Raw genomic sequence first — 22,727 nt, forward strand, 5'->3', positions numbered from 1 at the left:
AAAATAGATGAAATCATTCGAGAGAGAGTGCAAGAGATACAATGGAGGAGTGGGGTCCCTGTTTTATGTTCCCTACTTAGGCATGTAGGTGGTAGTCATTTTGAGTGAGGAATGACATGATCAGATTTGCAGGATGCTTGATCCAAAAAGAAAAACAGCAACTCTTAAGACCCAGTGGAGACTGAGGGTCTAAATAAGACTTCCAAACTGAGCTTTTCAAGTCACCTGTGAGGACCTCAGCATCTTCTCTGCTTCCAGCTTGGAGGAAAGCATATCAAATAGAGTCCCAGCCTCAGTGATTGGATGGGTTGCTGCTGTACCAAGGTACAGGTCCCTCACCCCTTGCGCAGCCTCACAAGGCCTGGAGTGGCCCAAGCCTCAGGGCCAATAACCTCCAGCAGAAGGAAGCCCCTCGCCTTTTCCTTCAGTCTGCAAATAACTATCAAAAATTTCTTGGAGAGTCATGACATGAAAGGTCGGGAAGCACTGGCTTAGCACTGTGAGGGTCCAGCCCTCCCTGCTCAGCCAAGGACATGCCATCTGCTCCTACCCACTATCCTCCTTTCAAAGCCCATTTCCTTCAGTCCCCCAACAGATCCCCTTCTCTCAGGTGGTGGTGGAGAGCAGAGAGCCAGTGTTGTACCTTTGCATTCATAATATACTGTCTGAGGATGTTTTATTACCCTGTCGAGACAAAAAGCAATGGGATGAATTTCAATTCAGGACCCAAATGACTGCAGCACCATGTCTGAGTCCTTCTCAGCAGCCTCTGCTATAGCTTTGAGAGCTGCCCTGGATTATTCTGTATTAACATCTCTACTAGGCCCCCTACTCAGTCCCTCCATCCCCCACCAGGCTCATGCAGTGCTGGGCATCATCCCATGTGCTTGGATACTGAAAGAAAGGACAAAGTCAGGGCTGTGATGTGGGCCCAGCTTCCTCTGGGACCCCAGGAGTGTCAAAGAGCAAAGAGGGCTAGAGCAGTTGAGATGACTTCCTGGAGGTGATGGACCTTGATAATAAGATTTAGCAAGGTGAAATAGCTCACAAATTACAGGCGCTCTGACATACACTCAGGGCCACAGTGAGTTGTTACAATAACCCTGTGAAGGAGGAACAATCATCCTCGTTTTACAGATTGGAAAACAAAGGCTCAATGAGGTAAAATGACCTGATAAAGGTACACAGACAGTAAGTGGCTGTATTAGTCAGGGTGTTCCAGAGAAACAGGACAAATAGGGTGTCTGTGTGCATGTATATATAAAGAGATTTATTTTGACCAGGCGCAGTGGCTCACACCTGTAGTTCCAACACGTTGGGAGGCCCAGGCGGGTGGATCACAAGGTCAGGAGATCAAGACCATCCTGGCTAACACGGTGAAACCCTGTCTCTACTAAATATACAAAAAATTAGCCAGGCATAGTGACAGGCACCTGTAGTACCAGCTACTCGGGAGGCTGAGGCAGGAGAATGGTGTGAACCCCGGGGGCAGAGCTTGCAGTGAGCAGCAATCACGCCACTGCACTCCAGCCTGGGCCACAGAGTGAGACTCCGTCAAAAAAAAAAAAAACACAGAGATTTATTTCAAGGAATTGACTCATGCAGTTTTTAAATTGTTTTTGTAGAGACAGTTTCTCTCCCTGTTGCTCAGACTGGTCTTGAACTCCTGACCTCAAGCAATCCTCCCACCTCAGCCTCCCAAAGCACTGAGATTACATGCATTAGCCACTACACCTAGCCTTCATGCAATTTTGGCAGTTTGCAGTGGTAGACTGGCAGGCTGGAGATCAGGGGAGAGCCAATGTTACTTTTCTTTTTCTTTCTTTCTTTCTTTCTTTCTTTCTATTATACTTTAAGTTCTAGGGTACGTGTGCACAACGTGCAGGTTTGTTACATATGTATATATGTGCCATGTTGGTGTACTACACCCATTAACTCATCATTTACATTAGGTATATCTCCTAATGCTCTCCCTCCCACTTCCCCGCTCCCCACAATAGGCCCCGGTGTGTGATGTTCCCCTTCCTGTGTCCAAGTGATCTCATTGTTCAATTCCCACCTATGAGTGAGAACATGCGGCGTTTGGTTTTCTATTCTTGCAATAGTTTGCTGAGAATGATGGTTTCCAGCTGCATCCATGTTCCTACAAAGGACACGAACTCATCCTTTTTTATGGCTGCATAGTATTCCATGGTATATATGTGCCACATTTTCTTAATCTACTCTGTCACCGAGGGACATTTGGGTTGATTCCAAGTCTTTGCTATTGTGAATAGTGCCACAATAAACATATGTGTGCATATGTCTTTATAGCAGCATGATTTATATTCCTTTGGGTATATACCTAGTAATGGGATGGCTGGGTCAAATGGTATTTCTAGTTCTAGATCCTTCAGGGATCGCCACACTGTGTTCCACAATGGGTGAACTAGTTTACAGTCCCACCAACAGTGTAAAAGTGTTCCTATTTCTCCACATCCTCTCCAGCACCTGTCGTTTCCTGACTTTTTAATGATCACCATTCTAACTGGCATGAGATGGTATCTCATTGTGGTTTTGATTTGCATTTCTCTGATGGCCAGTGATGATGAGCATTTTTTCATATGTCTGTTGGCTATATAAATGTCTTCTTTTGAGAAGTGTCTGTTCATATTCTTTGTCCACTTTTTGATGGGGTTGTTTTTTTCTTGTAAATTTGTTTGAATTCTTTGTAGGTTCTGGATATTAGCTCTTTGTCAGATGAGTAGATTGCAAAAATGTTCTTCCATTCTGTAGGTTGCCTATTCACTCTGATGGTAGTTTCTTTTGCTGTGCAGAAGCTCTTTAATTAGATCTCATTTGTCCATTTTGGCTTTTGCTGCCATTGCTTTTGGTGTTTTATTTATTTATTTTATTATTATTATTTTTTTATTATACTTTAAGTTCTAGGGTACATGTGCATAACGTGCAGGTTTGTTACATATGTATACTTGTGCCATATTGGTGTGCTGCACCCATCAACTCGTCAGCACCCACCAATTCGTCGTTTATATCAGGTATAACTCCCAATGCAATCCTTCCCCCCTCCCCCCTCCCCATGATAGGCCCCGATGTGTGATGTTCCCCTTCCTGAATCCAAGTGATGTCATTGTTCAGTTCCCACCTATGAGTGAGAAAATGCGGTGTTTGGTTTTCTGTTCTTGTGATAGTTTGCTAAGAATGATGGTTTCCAGCTGCATCCATGTCCCTACAAAGGACGCAAACTCATCCTTTTTTATGGCTGCATAATATTCCATGGTGTATATGTGCCACATTTTCTTAATCCAGTCTGTCACAGATGGACATTTGGGTTGATTCCAAGTCTTTGCTATTGTGAATAGTGCCGCAATAAACATACGGTGCATGTGTATAGCAGCATTCTTTATAGCGCATGATTTATAATCCTTTGGGATATACCCGTAGTGGGATGGCTGGGTCATATGGTACATCTAGTTCTAGATCCTTGAGGAATGCCATACTGTTTTCCATAATGGTTGAACTAGTTTACAATCCACCAACAGTGTAAACGTGTTCCTGTTTCTCCACATCCTCTCCAGCACCTGTTGTTTGCTGACTTTTAATGATTGCCATTCTAACTGGTGTGAGATGGTATCTCATTGTGGTTTTGATTGCATCTCTCTGATGGCCAGTGATGATGAGCATTTTTTCATGTGTCTGTTGGCTGTATGAATGTCTTCTTTTGAGAATGTCTGTTCATATCCTTTGCCACTTTTTGATGGGGTTGTTTGTTTTTTTCTTGTAAATTTGTTTGAGTTCTTTGTAGATTCTGGATATTAGCCCTTGTCAGATGAGTAGATTGCAAAATTTTCTCGCATTCTGTAGGTTGCCTGTTCACTCTGATGGTAGTTTCTTTTGCTGTGCAGAAGCTCTTAGTTTAATTAGATCCCATTTGTCAGTTTTGGCTTTTGCTGCCGTTGTTTTGGTGTTTTAGACATGAAGTCCTTGCCCATGCCTATGTCCTGAATGGTACTACCTAGGTTTTCTTCTAGGGTTTCTATGGTTGTAGGTCTAACATTTAAGTCTCTAATCCATCTTGAATTAATTTTCGTATAAGGAGTAAGGAAAGGATCCAGTTTCAGCTTTCTACTTATGGCTAGCCAATTTTCCCAGCACCATTTATTAAATAGGGAATCCTTTCCCCATTTCTTGTTTCTCTCAGGTTTGTCAAAGATCAGATGGCTGTAGATGTGTGTATTATTTCTGAGGACTCTGTTCTGTTCCATTGGTCTATATCTCTATTTTGGTACCAGTACCATGCTGTTTGGTTACTGTAGCCTTGTAGTATAGTTTGAAGTCAGGTAGCATGATGCCTCCAGCTTTGTTCTTATGACTTAGGATTGTCTTGGCAATGCGGCTCTTTTTGGTTCCATATGAACTTTAAAGCCGTTTTTTCAATTCTGTGAAGAAACATTGGTAGCTTGATGGGGATGGCATTGAATCTATAAATAACCTTGGGCAGTATGGCCATTTTCACAATATTGATTCCTCCTATCCATGAGCATGGTATGTTATTCCATTTGTTAGTGTCCTCTTTGATTTCACTGAGCAGTGGTTTGTAGTTCTCCTTGAAGAGGTCCTTTACATCCCTTGTAAGTTGGATTCCTAGGTATTTTATTCTCTTTGAAGCAATTGTGAATGGAAGTTCATTCCTGATTTGGCTCTCTGTTTGTGTGTTACTGGTGTATAAGAATGCTTGTGTTTTGCACATTAATTTTGTATCCTGAGACTTTGCTGAAGTTGCTTATCAGCTTAAGGAGATTTTGGGCTGAGACAATGGGGTTTTCTAAATACAATCATGTCATCTGCAAACAGGGACAATTTGACTTCTTCTTTTCCTAACTGAATACCCTTGATTTCTTTCTCTTGCCTGATTGCCCTAGCCAGAACTTCCAACACTATGTTGAATAGGAGTGGTGAGAGAGGGCATCCCTGTCTTGTGCCAGTTTTCAAAGGGAATTTTCCAGTTTTTGCCCATTCAGTATGATATTAGCTGTGGGTTTGTCATAAATAGCTCTTGTTATTTTGAGATATGTTCCATCAATACCGAATTTATTGAGCGTTTTTAGCATAAAGGGCTGTTGAATTTTGTCAAAAGCCTTTTCTGCATCTATTGAGATAATCATGTAGTTCTTGTCTTTGGTTCTGTTTATATGCTGGATTACGTTTATTGATTGTGAATGTTGAACCAGCCTTGCATCCCAGGGATGAAGCCCACTTGATCATGGTGGATAAGCTTTTTGATGTGCTGCTGAATCCGGTTTGCCAGTATTTTATTGAGGATTTTTGCATCGATGTTCATCAGGGATACTGGTCTAAAATTCTCTTTTTTGTTGTGTCTCTGCCAGGCTTTGGTATCAGGATGATGTTGGCCTCATAAAATGAGTAGGGAGGATTCCCTCTTTTCAATTGATTGGAATAGTTTCAGAAGGAATGGTACCAGCTCCTCCTTGTACCTCTGGTAGAATTCAGCTGTGAATCCATCTGGTCCTGGACTTTTTTTGGTTGGTAGGCTATTAATTATTGCCTCAATTCAGAGCCTGCTATTGGTCTATTCAGGGATTCAACTTCTTCCTGGTTTAGTCTTGGAAGAATGTAAGTGTCCAGGAAATTATCCATTTCTTCTAGATTTTCTAGTTGATTTGCGTAGAGGTGTTTATAGTATTCTCTGGTGGTAGTTTGTATTTCTGTGGGTCCGTGGTGATATCCCCTTTATCATTTTTTATTGCATCTATTTGGTTCTTCTCTCTTTTCTTCTTTATTAGTCTTGCTAGCGGTCTGTCAATTTTGTTGATTTTTTCAAAAAACCAGCTCCTGGATTCAGTGATTTTTTGGAGGGTTTTTTGTGTCTCTATCTCCTTCAGTTCTGCTCTGATCTGAGTTATTTCTTGCCTTCTGCTAGCTTTTGAATGTGTTTGCTCTTGCCTCTCTAGTTCTTTTAATTGTGATGTTAGAGTGTCAATTTTAGATCTTTCCAGCTTTCTCTTGTGGGCATTTAGTGCTATAAATTTCCCTCTACACACTGCTTTAAATGTGTCCCAGAGATTCTGGTATGTTGTATCTTTGTTCTCATTGGTTTCAAAGAACATCTTTATTTCTGCCTTCATTTCATTATGTACCCAGTAGTCATTCAGGAGCAGGTTGTTCAGTTTCTATGTAGTTGAGCGGTTTTGATTGAGTGTCTTAGTCCTGAGTTCTAGTTTGATTGCACTGTGGTCTGAGAGACAGTTTGTTATAATTTCTGTTCTTTTACATTTGCTAAGGAGTGCTTTACTTCCAATTATGTGGTCAATTTGGAATAAGTGTGATGTGGTGCTGAGAAGAATGTATATTCTGTTGATTGGGGTGGAGAGTTTATAGATGTCTATTAGATCCGTTTGGTGCAGAGATGAGTTCAATTCCTGGATATCCTTGTTAACTTTCTGTCTCGTTGATCTGTCTAATGTTGACAGTGGAGTGTTGAAGTCTCCATATTATTGTATGGGAGTCTAAGTCTCTTTGTAAGTCCCTAAGGACTTGCTTTATGAATGGGTGCTCCTGTATTGGGTGCATATATATTTAGGATAGTTAGCTCTTCCTGTTGAATTGATCCCTTACCATTATGTAATGGCCTTTTTGTCTCTTTTGATCTTTGATGGTTTAAAGTCTATTTTATCAGAGACTAGCATTGCAACCCCTGCTTTTTTTTGTTCTCCATTTGCTTGGTAGATCTTCCTCCATCCCTTTATTTTGAGCCTATGTATGTCTCTGCATGTGAGATGGGTCTCCTGAATACAGCAGACTGATGGGTCTTGACTCTTTATCCAGTTTGCCAGTCTGTGTCTTTTAATTGGAGCATTTAGTCCATTAACGTTTAAGGTTAATATGGTTATGTGTGAGCTTGATCCTGCCATTATGATATTAACTGGTTATTTTGCTCGTTAGTTGATGCAGTTTCTTCCTAGCCTCGATGGTCTTTACATTTTGGCATGTTTTTGCAATGGCTGGTACCGGTTGTTCCTTTCCATGTTTAGGGCTTCCTTCAGGGTCTCTTGTAAGGCAGGCCTGGTGGTGACAAAATCTCTAAGCATTTGCTTATCTGTAAAGGATTTTATTTCTCCTTCACTTATGAAACTTAGTTTGGCTGGATATGAAATTCTGGGTTGAAAATTCTTACTCTTTAAGAACGTTGAATATTGGCCCCCACTCTCTTCTGGCTTGTAGAGTTTCTGCCGAGAGGTCTGCTGTTAGTCTGATGGGCTTTCCTCTGTGGGTAACCCGACCTTTCTCTCTGGCTGCCCTTAAGATTTTTCCCTTCATTTCAACTTTGGTGAATCTGGCAATTATGTGTCTTGGAGTTGCTCTTCTGGAGGAGTATCTTTGTGGTGTTCTCTGTATTTCCTGAATTTGAATGTTGGCCTGCCCTACTAGGTTGGGGAAGTGCTCCTGGATGATATCCTGAAGAGTGTTTTCCAACTTGGTTCCATTTTCCCCTCACTTTCAGGCACCCCAATCAGATGGAGATTTGGTCTTTTTACATAATCCCATACTTCTTGCAGGCTTTGTTCATTTCTTTTTCTTCTTTTTTCTTTTGGTTCTCTTCTCGCTTCATTTCATTCATTTGATCCTCAATCGCTGATACTCTTTCTTCCAGTTGATCGAGTCGGTTACTGAAGCTTGTGGATTTGTCACGTATTCTCATGTCATGGTTTTCATCTCTGTCATTTCATTTATGACCTTCTCTGCATTAATTAGTCTAGCTATCAATTCTTCCACTTTTTTCAAGATTTTTAGTTTCTTTGCACTGGGTACGTAATTCCTCCTTTAGCTCTGAGAAGTTTGATGGACTGAAGCCTTCTTCTCTCATTTCGTCAAAGTCATCCTCTGACCAGCTTTGATCCATTGCTGGCGATGAGCTGCGCTCCTTTGCAGGGGGAGATGCGCTCTTATTTCTTGAATTTCCAGCTTTTCTGCCCTGCTTCTTCCCCATCTTCATGGTTTTATCTGCCTCTGGTCTTTGATGATGGTGACGCACTGATGGGGTTTTGGTATAGGTGTTCTTCCTGTTTGATAATTTTCCTTCTAATAGTCAGGACCCTCAGCTGTAGGTCTGTTGGAGATTGCTTGAGGTCCACTCCAGACCCTGTTTGCCTGAGTATCAGCAGCAGAGGTTGCAGAAGATAGAATATTGCTGACCAGTGAGTGTACCTGTCTGATTCTTACTTTGGAAGCTTCCTCTCAGGGGTGTACTCCACCCTGTGAGGTGTGGGGTGTCAGACTGCCCCTAGTGGGGGATGTCTCCCAGTTAGGCTACTCAGGGGTCAGGGACCCACTTGAACAGGCAGTCTGTCCGTTCTCAGATCTCAACCTCCGTGTTGGGAGATCCACTGCTCTCTTCAAAGCGGTCAGACAGAGTTGTTCGCATCTGCACAGGCCTCTGCTGCTTCCCCTTTTGTTGTTTAGCTGTGCCCTGTCCCCAGAGGTGGAGTCTACAGAGACAGGCAGGTTTCCTTGAGCTGCTGTGAGCTCCACCCAGTTCGAGCTTCCCAGCGGCTTTGTTTACCTACTTAAGCCTCAGCTATGGCGGGCGCCCCTCCCCCAGCCTCGCTGCTGCTGTTTCGGTTAGATCGCAGACTGCTGTGCTAGCAATGAGTGAGGCTCCGTGGCCGTGGGACCCTCCTGGCCAGGTGTGGGTATAATCTCCTGGTGTGCCCGTTTGCTTAAAGCGCAGTATTGGGGTGGGAATTACCCGATTTTCCAGGTGTTGTGTGTCTCAGTTCCCCTGGCTAGGAAAAGGGATTCCCTTCCCCCTTGCACTTCCAAGGGGAGGCAATGCCTCGCCCTGCTTCAGCTCTCGCTGGTCAGGCTGCAGCAGCTGACCAGCACCAATTGTCCGGCACTCCCCAGTGAGATGACTCCAGTACCTCAGTTGAAAACGCAGAAATCACCGGTCTTCTGTGTCGCTTGTGCTGGGAGTTGGAGACTGGAGCTGTTCCTATTCGGCCATCTTGCTCTGCCCCTTGGTGTTTTAGACATGAGGTCCTTGCGCATGCCTATGTCCTGAATGGTATTCCCTAGGTTTTCTTCTAGGGTTTTTATGGTTGTAGGTCTAACATTTAAGTCTCTAATCCATCTTGAATTAATTTTCATATAAGGAGTAAGGAGAGGATCCACTTTCAGCTTTCTACTTATGGCTAGCCAATTTTCCCAGCACCATTTATTAAATAGGGAATCCTTTCCCCATTTCTTGTTTCTCTCAGGTTTGTCAAAGATCAGATGGCTGTAGATGTGTGGTATTATTTCTGAGGACTCTGTTCTGTTCCATTGTTTTATATCTCTGTTTTGGCACCAGTACCATGCTGTTTTGGTTACTGTAGCCTTGTAGTATAGTTTGAAGTCAGGTAGCGTGATGCCTCCAGCTTTGTTCTTTCGGCTTAGCATTGTCTTGGCAATGCGGGCTCTTTTTTTGGTTCCATATGAACTTTAAAGCATTTTTTCCAATTCTGTGAAGAAAGTCATTGGTAGCTTAATGGGGATGGCATTGAATCTCTAAATTACCTTGGGCAGTATGGCCATTTTCATGATATTGATTCCTCCTATCCATGAGCATGGTATGTTTTTCCATTTGTTTGTGTCCTCTTTTCAATGTTACTTTTCAAGAACAAAGGCCATCTGCTGCAGAATTCCCTCTTGCTGATTGAATGAGGCCCATCCACATTATGGAAGACAATCTCTTTGCCTCAAAGTCCGCTGATTAAATGTTAATCTCTTCCACAAGCACCCTCACAGAAACATCCAGAATAACATATTTGAGTATCATGGCCCAGGCAAACTGACACATAAAATTAACCATCACATTAACCATCAAAGTGGTTTGACCCAAAGTCTTTTGGCTTCAGAGTCTGAACTCGACTACATTAGACCATCCAAAATGATCTGTTCTGGAACTTACGAGAGAAGAAGTATTTGAAATGATGGCATTTAGTCCAGTTTAACAACTATTTTTTGAGAGTTTAATTTTATCAGCTCTATTGATATTGAAATTTTAAAAAATAGCATCTACCCTCACGGTCTAGTGAAGGAACTTACAAAACAGGGAAAACATTGCAAAGAGTGGGTCATGATGAATAAAGGCTCAGTAATAGAACTGAGCATGTGAAGAAATTGGCCTGAATGCTGAGTTCACACAAGGGAGGCTTAGGAACTAAAGTTGGAAAAGTTCTTTGGGGTCAGATTACAGAAAGCCTTAAATGCCATCATACTAATTTCTAGTTTTAGATTATAGGCAACAGGGAGCCAGAGATGGTTCTTGAGGAAGAGAGTAGCATGAGGAAATTACTGTATTAACAGTAGTGGATGGTATATGCAGAAGGAGCTAAAGTTATCCTAGACCAGTGGGTACTTCCCCTTAGTATGATTATGGGGGCATTGTGAAGTCTATACTTCATTCCCGAGTAAAGAAAGGAGCAATTAGCAAGGGACAAGAACTTCTTCTCCCTAATGGCTTCTCAGTGAAGTTGCAGGATTAAGGGAGGGCAGTCAGTTATGTGGCAGGTACTGCCCTAGATGGCTTCCCCAATTCAACCTCAAAGCAACCATGTGAAGAAGACAAGACAGGGATTATTGTTCTCATTTAACTGATGAGACACTGAAGTCCAGAGAAATAAAATAACTTTCCCAAGGTCACACAGCTGGTAGATGTGGAGGGTCAGAATTCACATTAGAGTGGATTGATTCCACATCCTGCACTATTAACCCACTGAACTGCAATAGAAGATGGAGTTGGGAGGGACCCTGGATACTTGAGTGCTATAAAGAGAAAAGAGGAGTAAATGGAGGAATAAAGAAAAAAGCAAGAAGTTGAGGAATCAAGTATCATGTTTGGAAGACTATAATGCCTTACCAAGGCCTGACTCAGGGGTAGATACTGGAAAAAAGGAGATCCAGTCGTGTCTGGAAATACACAGAATGTCAGCTGGAAGAGAAGGTCCATAAGCCACTCCCAACTAGAAGCCCAGCTCCACTTCCTGTCCCATCTGCATTTACGTTGGTGGTAGGGAGAGAGGTCATTTCTTACTGCTAATAGGGCCCTCAGCTGGACTCTGGTCATTATAGCCATTCAGTCCCACTAGAGTTAACCTCCAGTGCTGCAGTGGAGCAAGCTCTTGGGAGAGGGCAGTGATTTCCTGATTTGTTCCCATCTGTAACCATTGCCTTACCTGGTAGGAGACATCATCTGCTGTAATTAGGCTTCATTAAGATACTGATTAATAACATCTTGCCTGGGCCAGGAGTGTGATGGGATTGGCTCACTCACTGTAAATGTTAGTGTTCTTTTTAGCTATTTACACACAGTGAACACCCCTGTGAGGTCCAAAGGGGAGCAGACAGCACAGACTGTGAAAATTCCCCTGAATGGGAAGCCAGATGCATGGAGATAGCAAGAGTTCAAAGTGGAGTCTAAGCGCAGAAGACCCTGTGGGCCAAGCCAAGCTCAGAGTCAGGTTACAGATGGAGGCCATCAATAGTCATCAACTGGTAGCCTATGGCTGGCTCCTTCCTGTAGATGGTGGGTATAGCAAGGAAAATGTTTTGTTGGCTGGTGAGTTGGTTGGTTGGTTGGTTGAGTTTTGAGTCTGAGGTTTTTGAGCATGGCATTTACTGTCTCACTTGTCACTGATCCTTCTATTGTTTCATACTTATCATTGCACATAGTTACATTATGAATCCATCCTCTGAAGACATTTGATTTTGTGATCCTGGTATATATGCTGGTTAAGAGATAAAGAATACAAAGAACAGGTTGATAGGCAGGGGAAGTATGGAAACAAAAGCATCGACATAGAAAGGCACAGAGAATGAACAGGGATTTGAGGCATTGCAGGGCCAAGTAGTATGAAGAGGAGCCCAGAGGTGAAGACAGTGTGGAGCATCCAGGAGCCCCATGTCATCTAGTGTGGTGGGGGTGTCAGTGAGGAATGGGGAGAAGGGAGAGATGGATCAGGAGAAGGCAGCAGGAGCCTAGATGGAGGCCCTGACTACAATGATTAATGGGTTTGGACTTGATCCAGGGAAAGTATAGAACTGTTGAAAAGGTTTAAGTCAGAAAGGGACACAGTCAACTCTGCATCTTAGGCATGTGGCTTTGGCAGCAGTGATAAGAATGGATTTGATAGCAGCAAGAGGAGACCAGAGGCTGCTGCAGTAACCTAGCGAAGTGACCATGAGGCCTGAATGGGGCAGAGGCCATACAATGGAGAGAAGGAGAGATGGGAAAGTTATGTCTGGGGTGGACTCAGTAGGAGATCCATTGGTTTTCTTTCCTTGAGGGAGAAAACAGTACCCACCTGGCTGGTGATAGGCCTGATCATTGAGCTCACTGAATTTACAGGAGAAAGTACACAAATGTGGGAGTGCTGGCTGCATATTTGACTTTCGACAGACAAATCAAGGCTCATAGGAAATCCAGTTGTCAGTGTGAGAAGGGAAGAGAAAAGTTCTGGTTTGAGTCTCCTGGTCTCTTCCTCTTTTGAATTCCACTACAGCAGCCAAGCTTTGCCACATTTTGATTTAAACTTTTACAGCTAGGCCTGACTTCACAGATCAGAATGCTAAGGCTTCCCAATGATCATTTCCAGAGCTACTGGTGGCTAGAAGCTTTTCATTCTGTCCTTCCTGTATGTTTTAAGAAATGTATTTTTCTATGTACCTATCTGATTGGCTGTCTGTTTATCTATCTGTAAATCACCTTTTTGTTTTGTTTCTCTTTCTAATTCTGTCTCTGTCACTTTCTCTGAGAATTTGTCTTTGTGTGTTGTTACTCTCTGTATCTCCTCCTCTCTGTTTTATCTCTTTTAATTCTCTCTCTCTCCTCTCTCGGACCTCCTCACTCTATTTCTGTCATCTCCCTCTCTCCCTCTCTGCCTCTCTCCATTTTCATTCTGCCTCTTTTTCTCTATTCACAGTTCTGATTAGACAAATGACTCAGGGATGAGGCCAATCTCTGCCCAGTGGTTAATTGATGTCTGCCATAGAGCTGCCTAAGTGAGTAACTCTTGTCATTAGCATGAGATGGGTTGCCTTGGCCTACAACTAGGAAACCTTTGAAATTCTGCATCTAAATTGCCATTCTTTTGACTGCTGCTAGTGATGCTAATTAGCTCTGTTAATTGGATGTTTTGATATTTGAAGAGCAAAGCAATCCAACTTCTTCCTCCAGAAAGCCAAAATTATTAATGAACTTGGCAGCAGCCTGGCTCTCTTTCCACAGTGGGCACAGCCAAAGATATTGGGGTAGGCAAAGGGGTTATTCTAAGAAAGCGTCTTGTCTGCTCTTGGAAAGAGAGAAGGCTGTGGAACTGGCTGTGGAGTATCCCAGGGTGAAATCACCCAGTGAGACAGAAGAGTCTCAGACCTAGAGACCAAAGACTAACACAAGGAATTTGGTTGTATTTTGCCACTATCTGCCATAACCCTGGACAACCAGGCTTGAACTTTTGCATCCCAGTGTCTAGCATGGTACCTGGCACACAGTTAGCATTTTACACAAATTATTGCATGAATAACCAACAAGAGCATGGATCTTGAAGTCAGACTTGGATTCGAATCCAAGCTCAGCTACTTTCTAGCTGAATGATTTGAGAAAAAGTTACTTATCTCTCTGAGTCTCCAATTTTCTTCCAGTTACATATTGGTGAAGAATACTGATGAATGTCGTTTTCTCCAACTTGTTCTGTTTTTACTGATGCTTTATTATCCCACTACAAATAATACCTGGTACCCCATCTGCCTAACCTGCCTCTTGATCTATCCCCAATTATAAAACAAATTAAAGCTAAGTAAAAGATATGAACAGAATTCTGTGGGGATACAGAAAACAGAGCAATGAATTCAAACTTGGGGGAATCTGAGAAGACCTTCTAAATGGAGCAGATTTTGAGCTGGGTCTAAAAGGGAGGTTAAGCCTTCAATAAGAGGAGAAGAGAGAGTTGGAGTAACAGGAAGGCATTCCACAAGTGTCTACAAAGAACAGAACCATGGACAGGCACCTCACTGCTCTGAAATAAGAAATCTAATTATCTCTAAAGGTTCTGTTAGCTCCATGTAGCAGGATTCTATGAAATTGCTCTTTCCCATATCTTAGGGTATCTTTCCTCTAGCGAGAAAACAATAACAACAGCAGAGCCAAGAATATAGGAAATGAAAAGTTGGGTGTGGTAGAGGAGACTTGACATTTTACTCACCATTGAGAGGAACATTCTTCAGAAAGCCAAGCCCAAGACCTGCAATATGGTCGCATTAGTCAAGGTTCTCCAGAGAAATAGAACCAATAGAATATTTATGTCAATATCAATATCTATATCTATGTCTACGTCTATATCCATATCTACATCCACATATCTCTTTTTGGTTCTGCTTTCATATATATATGTAAAGAGATTATATGCATAAAGACATTTATTATAAAGAATTGGCATATGCAATTATGGAGACTGAGAAGTCCCAAATCTGCAGTCAATGAGTTAGAGTCCCAGGAGAGCTGATATGTCTAAGGCTGAAGGCCTGAGAAACAGGAGAGCTGATGGTGCAAGTTCCAATCTGAAAGCCAACAGACTTGAGACCCAAGAAGAACCGTATTTCAGTTCTTGTCCAAAAGTCAAAAAAGATTCATGTCCTAGCTCGAGTAGTCAGTAGTCAGTAGAGAGGGAATGCCCTCTCAGCCTCTTTGTTTATTCTGTCTTCAACTGATTGGATGAGGCCCACCCATATCAGGGAGGGCAATCTACTTAACTAAGTCTACTCACTCAAATTTTAATCTCACCCAGAAATACCCTCACAGACATATCCACAATAATGTTTGACCAAATGTCTGGGCATCTCAGTCAAGCTGACACATAAAATGAACCATCACATGGGTTAATTGGCTCTTGGGACATTTTCAAACACCATGAGGGAAGCACAGGTCAGACAGTGTGATCATGAGGTCCAAAGACCCAGTACAAAGATTAGGTAATTACTACATCATTGATCATTGGGTGGTACAGCGTTGGTAGAGTTAATCTAATCCAATCTTTTCCTTTTACAAAAGAAAGAAAGGAGAGAGATAAGTGGAAGGAAGGGAAGGGAAAGAAGGGAAGGAGGGAAGGAAGGAGAAAGAAAGAAAAAGAAAAGAATAAAAGAAGTTTTTAAAAAACTATAATATTAGAATTCTTCTTCCTTTACAAATGTGATGCTCTGTGTACACCTCAATTATGGCACTTTCACTTTGTGTTGAAGGATCATCATAAATTTAGTAGATAGAGGATTTTGGAGTGATACTACATGGGCAAATACGTGAATGATAATGGAGCATTAGGGAATGACTAGCACTACAGTATGGCCAGGGTGGGGTGCAGGGTCAATGTGGAGGAGAAACTAAACAGGTAGGCAGGGGCAAATCACAAGAAACCTGATGTCAGGTAAAGGAGCTTGGGAATTTATCCAGAAAGAAAGGAAGAATGAGAGCTACACAACGTAGAGTTGTTACAACACCTCTCTTTGATGGCCCTTTTCATAGTGCCTACTAGATTAGTGCCTTCAAAATTGCTAATCATATATAAGTTATTTCTGTATTTCCAGGACTAGGCACAGTGCCAGAAACACAGTAGGTGTCCATAATTGTTGGTTGCATAAAGTTGAGGTAGCTAAACTGATACCCAGAGAAGATAAATGACTTGTTCAATATCACTGTGAAACCAGTGGCAAAGCTGGGCCTGACTGTAGGTCAGAGCTTCTTCAGGTAAATTGTTGAAGTTGTATATCCCTGGGCACCAAGTCACAGTTTATTCAGGGATTTTTTGATTCGAGTACGTAGTATATGGCATGATCTAGAGCCAGATTTCTCTCCATAATATAAAATATTTTCCTTCAGAAAACCCAGGGGTATTTGTGTCCAACCTGAGGGAGCTCACTGGCCTTCTATAACCTCACAAGACTCACCAGTATTCCGACTCAGGTGCCTTCTCATAGGCTACCTATTGCCATTTTCAAGTATTTGAGGATCACCCACAGTGGCCCAAGGCATGGGGTGTTGAAAGATGAGTCAGACACAGTTGCTGTGCTCAAGTACTAATTTGAACCTGAGCATCTCAAGGACACATACCCATTCCGATGCCTCAGTATCTATAGTTACCAGCATACACTAACTCAAAGAGGTTGAATGACTGAGTGAAGAAACTTGAGGTCATAGTGAAGAAGAAACACCTGTGTAAATTTTATAACACAAGATAAAAAGCTGCAGGTGTCATGAAAGAGGTACCGAGTTCGGAGGAGGGGATAGTGGTCCCAGGGACAAGTTTCAAAGATTTCATGGAGGAGGTGGTAGCTTCTAGGCTAAGCCTTGAAGGATGACTAAGACTGAGACCAAGATAGAAGGGCTGGATGCTGCGGGTGGAAGGAGAACATAAGCACAGACACAGACTCCATCAATAGTTATTAAACAAATGTCCACTCATTGTTTACTGTGTGTCAGGTCCCATGAGGGGCAACAGGGATACCAAGCTGCCTTCCCAGAATTGACAACCCAGAGGGGAAAGAGGCAAAGAGGCAAGAGGAAGCAGGAATGTGGGACAGGGGGCAGAGACTGGGAAAGGGGAATGGTGTAGGATTAAGCGGAGGGTCTAGGGGAGATGATCAAATTGGTTAGGCTGAATTAAGAACATCCGAGGGTCTAAAATTTCCGATCTTATTAGGTCTTCATTCTCTACCAGCCACAAAAGGTGTTTGATGTGGAGGGAAAAAGAAGTAGAAGGTATAGAGTTCCTGCTACATACCGGTAAAAAGTGCTGTACATATAATACTCTTATTTAATATTCTCATCCACTTTGAAGTAGGTCTGTGTATCCTTGTTTTACAAGTGAGAAAGCTAAGTTTAAGCAACTGGTTAGTGGTGGGATCTTTGTGACTCCAAAGTCCTTGATTTGTTTTCTACTGTGCCATGCTGATGAGAGAGCATGCTCATCATATATCCTCTTCTTATTCCCTGGTTGACTGTAGGGTGTGTGTATGTTTGTGTGTGTGGTACACATGCGTGTGCCTCCTCACATCTTCCCGCATACAGGTACTAACTGTGGGCTAAGGGAGATTTTGATTACTTCTGTCCAATTAATGCTCTGTTCATTTCTGCTGTCTCCTTGTGATTGTAATTAATTGCTGCTGATTATGCTGTGTGGAAGGAAAAGGATAGCCATCAGCAGTTCTGCTTGGGGGATAAAAACATTGTAATGCAAAACAAAACTGATTCCCAAGGACTTGAATTTAAAAATTTGCTCTGTTACAGAAAGATTAGGCATTCTGTGACCAAAATCAATATTCTATGACCCTATTCAGGTATAAGAACAACCTGTCCCTGTTCTGGTCAGCAGTAAGGATAAAAGGAATTGAAGCAATATAGTTATTTGGAAAATTGGTTGTGTGTAAAAACTGCTCATGTGATTTGCAAGTCTCTTCCTCATCTGTAAAATTAAGAGGTGTGATGAAACAAACTCCAACATCTTGTATTAGCCCAAATTTGGTTGCAAGGGACAGAAAACCCAACTCAAACTGAATTAAATAAAAAGGGAAATTAATTAGCTCATAAAACTCAAAAGTCCAAAGGGATACTTGTTTCAGGCATCGCTGGATCTAAGGACTCAGCATCATCAAGGCTTAGTCTGAAGCTGTCTGTCCTCAACCCCTCAGCACTGTTTCTTAAGCATTGGCTTCATTATTCAACCAGCTCTCCCCTGCTAGAAGCAAATTGGCTGCCAGAAGCTCCTGGTGGATATCCCAGCCTCTCAGTGTAAGGGTAATTCCCTGTTTCACAAGTCCCAGAACTGAGTCAGGTATGGGCCATGCCATACCTCACTAATCACTGTGGAAAGAGGTATATCAGTGCTCTGATTGGCCACCACTGGGCTGACTCCATCCCCAGAGTCTGAATGGGGTCAGCTCCTCCTGAGTCATGGAATTGAGATTGGGGGCTCAATACAGGAAAATGATGTGTGTGAGAGGGGAATACATTAAGAGCAGGAAAATAAAACAAGACAGAGCAAGACAAATGTCCACTTTTGGTGCCCTCTTGCTCTGATATTTTATGATTCTTTAACCACTGATGCACTGTCAAGTTAAAGCTAGAAAATATGAAGGTCACTAAAGTTCAGTGAGTACTTAAAGGGAGGATGTGTGATTAAAGTTGAAACAAAGAGGATAATGTATTTTTGATTATCTATTTTATGTTAAATTCCATACCATGTGCTTTCACATTCATTAAGTCATACAATCTACACAGTACTTTTGTTGGTAGCTATTGTTATTCTCATTTTACTAATCAGGAATTGAGGATTAGTGGATGGATCACTTATCTAAGGTTTATTTATTTATTCCTTTACTTTTTCTTTCCACAGCATTATTTGATGGTGTATTAGGCTAGGGAAACAAGGATGGAGAAGAGGTAGTCTCTGTCCTCAAAGAACTCACAATCTAATGGGAAAGAGAGACAGGCCAAGAACAGTGGAGGTTAGGGGTCCAATGGGTAGTCCCAGGTCTGGTGGCTCCCGAGACGTGCACTTGTTTGTTCTCTACAGGCAAAAGTTCAGGGTTCTCTGCTCTGCCTAGGTGGGGCATTGTTCGGAGAGCTTATGGTTCAAGAAGACCTTGTGTCTCTGGAAACCCAGACCAATATTACTCAATTGGCTTCACCCTATAGCTATAACTAACCAGTTGTCAAAGGAACCGGATCCCTCTACCCCAGAATCCACCCAGAAGGGGGCTAGAGAGCCATTGCTTCCTTCACAAAACCTTTTGATCTCCACAACCAAGACAGAGTCACATCCCTGGCTTCCTTGGAAATGCCTTTCAGATGGTGCTATTCAGGGCCTCCTTCTCTTCATCACATCGCTTTTCCAGGGTCCTGGCTCTGATGAGCTTTCCCTCTTTCCAAGGAGTAAGAGGGGAAGAGCCAGGTCACTTTACCTTCTGGAGTGTGTGACATTTGCCTCCACACCCACCCCTGCTCCTTAAACAATTTTCTTCTCACCATCAAATTCTCCATTAATCTCTAGGAAATGACCTCCATTTCTCCTCTTCATGAAATCCTGAGATAATCTTGGCCTAGGAAGAAGAAAAGAAACAGAAGCTAATGTAAATTCCTGCCATTAGCGATATTGATTGTTTCACATAGCAAATATTTAATTGAACACCTAATGTGCCAGACACTGCTAAGCACGGGGGAAATTATGGTGAACAAAGCAGACATCATTTTTGCAATCACAGAACTTGGTAGCCTAGTGAAAGAAACAGGTATTTGGCCAGGCACAGTGGCTAACACCTGTAATCCCAGTAGTTTGAAAGGCCGGGGTAGGAGGAGCTCCTGAGCTCAGGAGTTTGTGACCACCCTGGGCAACATAGTGAAAGCCTGTTTCTACTAAAATACAAAAAAATTAGCCAGGCTCGACGGTGTGCCCCTGTAGTCCCGGCTACTTGGAAGGCTGAGGCATGACAATCGCTTGAACCCAGGAGGTGGAGGTTGCAGTGAGCTGAGATCGTGCCACTGCACTCCAGCTTGGACTACAGAGTGAGACTCCATCTCAAAAACAAAACAAAACAAAAAAGAAATAGATATTTATCAAAAATTACACATACAATGTAAAGTTACCACCATGACAGAACTGTGAAGGAGTGCCAGGAAGTTCTGGGAGAGTACAGGATGGCAGACTGACTTAGCCCAGAGGTCAGGGATGGCTCTCTTGCCAAAGTGGCAGTGGAGTTGACGTCTGAAGAATTAGTAGGAGTTACTTACTTAGAGGCAACAAGGCAGGGGGTTTGGAACAGTCTTTTGGGCAGAGGCCCTGCCACAGAGGAAACATGACAAACGGCATAGAACTGGTTTAAGAAATACTGTTGTCCATGGGATGAATGAGCACATGGGATATAATATGCTTGTTCTTATTGTTACTAAAATGGAGCAGGATAGAGTGAGACATGGAACAGGCATGTTTTATATCCTGATAGTGAGTGGATCCTGATTAGCATATATGAAAGAGAGGGAGGCAGTCAGTCAGACAGACAGGCCAGCTGGCCCGTCAGAGGTGTGGGGGAGTGAGAATGGAAGAGAAAGGAAAAGTTCCAGAGAAAACATATTCTGTCCTAAAGACGGGAAAAATATGTTGGCCTCATAGGGAGTTTAAGGCCAGCCTCATACCCATCCTGTGAGTGGGATCATTGTCAGCTTTGCTTGACATATCCACAGAAGAGCATTAGATACAGGAAAATTGCAGTAACTGGTCCTTTTAATGGCGATTCACAATAGGAATCATAATAGTCACTTGGCACATCGGTACAGTAAAATAAAATTAGGCAACATTACGACTAAGAAGGGTGGGATGGAAAGTACTCTAGGGAACACAGAGCTCCCTGCCTTCCAGGAGCCACCTTTAGACTTCCTACCCAAGGTCGATGGGGACACCACCGCACAGCTCTCCAAGGCAGGAACCTGGTATGCTGTTCTTGATACTTTTCCTAGGCCAGTCACCTCTTCCAGCACCCAAGTATCATCTTTCTTACTAGACAAATATTTCCAGTTATTTGTCCTTCTCACAACTCCCCTGATAGTGCCTGAGCTCAGGCCCACTCACCATTCTCCCTGGACCAGGACCTTTCCTCCTGTCTATAGTCTGGGTCCCCTCCAAATCCCCCTTCACCAGGGTCACAGGAGAAATCACCCTGGAACCAAATTTGAGCATTGTGTCTCTGTCTCTTATAACCCTCCCCTGACTTTCCATTATCTGCAGAAGAAAGTTCATACTCATAACATCACACAAGGCATTCATGATGATCTGTGTTTGCATTTTTCTCTTACTTCCTTCTTCATCTTTTAGAAGATATTCCAGCCATGACAAACATCTTTGAAGGGATTGTCATGCCTCAGCATGCTTGCACATGCCTCTGCCTTTATTCAGGATGCCGTTTCATGCCATTCAACTTTACCTGGCCAAGTCTTACTTTTCCTCCAAGTCACCTGGATTTCAATCTTATACTGTATTTGTTGGTTGGTTTACTGCCTTTCTTCCCTTGTGAGCTCCACAAGAGTTTGTCGTTGTACGCAATTGTGTTCCTCAAACTAGAAAAGTATCTGGTACATTATATATTCTGAATTCATTGTTAACTAACTTGTTTAATGAAGAGTTATCTCAGTAAAAAAAAAAAAAAAAAAATCTTACCCCCGCCATTCAGCTCTGGTGTTTCCTATTCTGACAAGCTTCCGGGGTATCTCCAATACTAACTCCCATTTTCTGCACCCTGACTTCCCTTATTTCCCTCTGCCATAGTGTAATTGCCCTAACTTGCAACTTTTATTTACGTATCTTCTCTAAAGCCTGCTCAAGAACAGGGACTGATTTCTCATCTTCAAACCCATAGCATCTAGCACAGTACCTTATACAGCAGGTACTCAATAAATATTGAATAAATGAATTAATTTTAAGAAAGTTAAAACAATAAAGAATTATAGCATAAAAATAATTTTTCAAGCCACAGGCCTTGTACTGGGACAGACCCGAATTTAAGTCCTAACCGTCTGCTTGCTAACTGAGTGGTATTAGAAAGGTGACATCTCTGAACCTCAGTTTTCTAACCTGTAACACAAGGATACCAAAATCTACCTTGCTTGTAATAAATGAAACTAGCACAGTGCCTGGAAAATAGTCCATGGTCATCAACATTAATTTCATTCCCTAAGTTTTAAGTTCAAAACAACAGTTAAAAAAGAAAAGTAACATCAGAGCAGAAAAAAAATATCATAAAATGTCAGAGCCAGGAGGGTCCTAAAGATTGGGATTTAAGTTTATCATCACACCATTCCTAGGCATGGGATTCATTGCTGGTTTGCTTGAAATATAACAGGGATGTCTCAAAATGAGGAATAAATGCAAGGAAATGGCTAATAACGAGGTATTATAATGGAGTGTCACTATAATAATAGTCATTCTTTGGTGAAACTGTGAAGCAAGCCAATTCCTCTTTATCGTCTAAATGGAGAAATTGAAGCCCAGGGGTGGGTCAGTGACCTGCCCAAGGCTGCCCAACGCATACAGCATTTGGTGAAAGCTGATGCTCAAATATGGGTCTCTTGATTCACAGGACATTGCTCATTCCATTAATCCATGTAAGTGCTTCAGATTCAGGCCTAATCAGGGGTGAAGACACAAGGGCAGGAGAGTGGGCTTCTTTTAAAGGTGGAGGACCCCATGTCCTGTCCCTCCAGCAAACCCAACAGTGGGTCTTTTAAGTTCTGAGCCCAGGATTTGATGCTTCCCAGAAAAAGACTGAACCCCAATTCTCACACACAGAATGGCCTAGAGTTTCAGCTGAGTTTTGCAGTCACCTCCTAGGGATCATCTTTGCTGAACTGTTCTTTGACCCCTGCAGCAGACTTGGGCCGCCAGACTCTTTGAGGTTTTTTAGTTAAGTTAATGCAGATGCACTCAGGATAGATTCTTCATATTGTTCATTCCATTTCAAGTCTAACTTGATTTTACTCCCCCGCACTCTGCCCGATTCTCACTAATCCCAGAGGAGTCAGACTGTGTAACAAGGGAACAGGTCAGAAAATGAGAAGAAGGAATATTACCAGGAAGGTGGTGATAAACTCAGTTATCTCTATCCATAGACCTAGAGCAGAGATTCTTAACATTTTA

The 22,727-nt window shown here is 42.5% G+C and overlaps 1 protein-coding gene and 1 long non-coding RNA gene across 3 annotated transcripts in view; one reads left to right on the top strand and one right to left on the bottom strand.

The window, feature by feature from the left end:
* The window catches only part of AGBL4 (ATP/GTP binding protein like 4), a 1,514,939-nt gene that overhangs the window by 1,459,383 nt on the left and 32,829 nt on the right, over positions 1-22,727 (top strand). The window lies entirely within an intron of this gene.
* The window catches only part of LOC117092619, an 83,064-nt gene continuing 78,628 nt past the window's right edge, over positions 18,292-22,727 (bottom strand). Inside the window, exon 3 of the long non-coding RNA XR_004440858.1 lies at positions 18,292-19,143. This is a non-coding gene — a long non-coding RNA (uncharacterized LOC117092619). The remainder of the gene's footprint in view (positions 19,144-22,727) is intronic.

Source organism: Trachypithecus francoisi, unplaced genomic scaffold (assembly GCF_009764315.1).
Source record: "Trachypithecus francoisi isolate TF-2019V2 unplaced genomic scaffold, Tfra_2.0 Lachesis_group12, whole genome shotgun sequence".
In the NCBI taxonomy this organism is placed as follows: Eukaryota; Metazoa; Chordata; class Mammalia; order Primates; family Cercopithecidae; genus Trachypithecus; species Trachypithecus francoisi.